Source organism: Ipomoea triloba, chromosome 13 (assembly GCF_003576645.1).
Source record: "Ipomoea triloba cultivar NCNSP0323 chromosome 13, ASM357664v1".
Lineage (NCBI taxonomy): Eukaryota > Viridiplantae > Streptophyta > Magnoliopsida > Solanales > Convolvulaceae > Ipomoea > Ipomoea triloba.
This window is the reverse complement of record NC_044928.1, coordinates 25564425-25568389: the sequence shown is the minus strand read 5'-3', so window position 1 is coordinate 25568389 and position 3965 is coordinate 25564425.

Here is a 3965-nt window from a genome sequence, read left to right as displayed (position 1 = left end):
ATATATATATATATATATATATATATATATATATATATATATATATATAATTTTTGAATTATAATTATCCTGAGTTACTGAGTTCTGTCTAATCCATTAAATTTATAGGGATAGATAGTGAAAGAAGAAATGAACAAGGCCGGTCCAATCAGTTTAGAGGCCCTGGGCGAAATTAAAAAAATTGACCCCTTATATGAAAAACTAAAATTTAAATGTAATAATATTAAAAAATAATAATATCAAATAACATGAAATACTATTAGAAAATTTTAAACATTTTTTAAATACAAAAATAATCATGACAAAAAAATTCTACGTGTTATGAAAAACCATCAATAATTGCATATCATTCTCAATACACAAAATCGTCATTAACATGGCCTTGGTCATTCTCAATATACCTCTTTGTGATTCTATTAGCTGCTCTACTTGTTTTTTTTTCCTTTTTTTCACCATCACGTAAATGTTTTTTAGGTAACTTTATATAAAACAATTTTAAAAACTGTGTATAAGAAAAGAACAAAAGCACCTGAATATTTTTAAAAAGTTCCCCTCACTCATCAGTATTACAAACAGCTCCACAACTACGATTTTTTGTTCATTTCTTCTTTCACTATCTATCCCTATAAATTTAATGGATTAGACAGAACTCAGTAACTTAGGATAATTATAATTCAAAAATTATATATATATATATTAGAATTCTAGAATTACAGAAATCACAAAATTCATTATCCATATAAACATGATTCATTAGAGGATTATAGATTTATAGCAATAAATCCCTACTGCCCTATAAGTGTGCTGTGTTGAATAGGAAATAAAGACAAAATAAATTACAAATAGAAGAAAACTTACAAGTTACAACGGACAATGGGGCCCAAATTGGCAAACAAATGAATAATCGTTGATTAATCGAATTGGAAATTCTTTTTATTGAAACAGACGAATGGGTTAGCTGGTTAGGGTGTCGATTCTAATAGATAAAAGATAATTAGTTGTCCTCGACTCTCGGTGTCAATTCTATTTCTAAATTATTTAATTAAGCGTCGATTCTCAGCGTCCTTGCAGTCCCATCTATTCTTAATTTTTTGTTTTCTAATATAATTATAACACTAATTTTTTATTTTTTAATATAACTATAACACTATAATAGATATATATATATATATACATATACATATATATGGATAGGCCCCTTCTATCATGGGCCCTGGGCGGTCGCCCATCCCGCCCGTGCTCAGGACCGGCCCTGCTTAGAAAATATTTACCCCATACACATTCAGTGTACCCTATTTAGACCAATACTATCTCATTGTATAAGATTAAATTTAATCTATGAAGCATTTTCATTGGTATGCCGTTGGAAGTCAACTTTATTATACCATGAAATGAAAATAAAAAATGCAGTAAATGAAGTCTACTTTTGAACATTGTAAGGAAAGTGCAAGTGAGGTCGGTTCCCACTTCCCAGCAAGAAGGAAATGGCGAATTCCTTGACCAGAAAGAAAACAAGTTGGAACGTAACACTTACTCATCACTCATTACATATCAAATCTACAAAGTGTCCTTCGTCTATGGTGCAAATGGAATATCATATCTCTATTTTTTTTTATTTAATTTGTATTATAATTCCCAAATTTAGTACTTAGTATTATTTGCTTAAATTAATACTTAAATCTATTTTATATATTAGCTGTTTTTGGGCATGATATTTATTTAAACACTAGGTTCTCAATAAGAGTTTTTTTTTTTTTTTTTTTCCTTCTCAAGATATATACAGTAATACAATTATATTACACAATATATTCAATTCCTTTTCAGTTCAAGTCAAGTTCAAATAATTTAATTTGACTTTTACTTGGAGAAGGTATGGTCAATTCTATTAGCAATGTGCCTACCAATTAGGTATGGTTACTAAGTTTATAAAACAAGTATTCCTTATTATTTTATTTTACGTCGTATACCACTCAATATTTTCAGTACTTGAGATTAATCTGAATTCGATCGCTGACCTTCTGGTTCCATACTACTACCTTAAGTCAACACTCTGATCCAGTGGTAGGGTAAAGTTTGACTCTCACCAACAACATCTTAGAACTAGGGCTCCCCAAACTAGAGTCGTCAAAATGAATTTTCCCCGTCGAGCCGGCTCCACCCCCACCTAAGTAGGGGGTGGGTTTTGAAAATAGAGGCCCGCTAAAGATCTAGCTAATTTAGCCCGTCCCGCCTAGGCCCGTGAGCTTGGTGGGCCGCGAGTTGGCCAGCCAGCACACCAAAGTGCCCATACATACATACATATATATGAACTTTAGCGTTATTGTTTATTATTTTAAAATTTAAATGTAACAAGTTATTTTAACTATTTTTATAGTGTACAAATGGTAAAACTTAACAAAGCAACAAACTAACAACTTAAGAATAATAAAAACAAACAAAAAAAAAAACAAAAAACAAATTAAAGGTCGGGGATGGGGGCCTTCTTAGCCCGTGAGCTAAGCGCAGGGTGGGCCAACAAAACCTAGCTCCGCCAAAGAGCAAGCTTTTTTGGCCTGCTGGCACGTTTTGACAGCTCTACCCCAAGCTAGAGTTTAGGCTCTTTGGTTTCCTAGATTGGAGATTAGGCTCTCTAAATTGACCAAAGTGTGGAGATGGATCCCATGTGTGTATAGTCAACGATAATGACTAACTAGAATACTGTTTGGACGATTCACGATTTACCTCTTTAACGACTCTTGAACAAGAATTTTGAAGGCTTACGATTAATTTATCGTAAGTTAAAAAATCTAATATATTTATTTATTTATTTATTTATATATTTATGTTTAGCGCAGCGCTGTGTGCATGCAGAAGCCGCTGCTTCGTTACTGCCGACTGCCCGACTACCCTGAATCATGCATGCTTTTTTCTTTTTCCAATCTGTCACCAACTTGGGATTAAAGTTTTGCTTTTATTTTATTAAATTTATTTATATGTTATTGTGGGTCTAAGAAACTAATTATCAGGCTCTCATGATATCATATTGTATTCACTAGATGCTAAAACAAGGTAGAGCTGAGTGGGGTGATTATAAAATTAGGGGAAAATTGTCCTCCGTTGAATGAACTTCATATATATGAATTTCATATGCATGATATGATTAGCTTATAGTGATTGAATTGTTGGTACTAAAGAAAATTAATAACATAATTAAGACATAAATCTGGCATAACAATTAAATAGTACGTAGAGAGCTACTAGTAATTATATCATGAATTATGATTTATCTTAATATAAATATTATGGCATGACAACTAAATGGTATATGTAGAGAGTTACTAGTAGCTATATCATGGATTAGGATCCACCTTGATATAAATATGGTGTGACAACTAAACACTATGTAGACAACACATAGTTATATCGTGTGTCGTTGCAAAAAAAATCTTTTTTTTTTTTGGTAAAAATAAAATTAATTTATATAAACTACATCATTAAAAATTCTAAGCTAACTAATATCTTTTAAATGACACCCATATTGATTTTTTTTTAATTTTAAAAAATAAATATACAAGTACCTAAAGTCATTACTTTATATACATAAATTTGATTCATAAAGCTAGTACTGTAAGTACATAAATTCACTACTGTAGATATATATATTCACTATTATTTGAATATTGGTGTCATTTTTTTTGTATATATTATATTATAAATTTTTATGTATTTACGATATTATTCTTATGTACTTGAATTCACAATGTAAGGTGAACCCTAATCCATAATATAATTTATTGTAGAGAGTTAGCTAGGTATGGTAGAGTTTGAATCTCATTGAAAATAATTATGTATAGCCGTATAGGTATGTGCTTTGTCTTTCTATATAATTCAAAATGATCGATGTGTATAAGTTATACTCCGAATTATTATTTTTTGGGTTTTTTTTAATTAATAATAACAATGATTACACCAATATAATTATACTC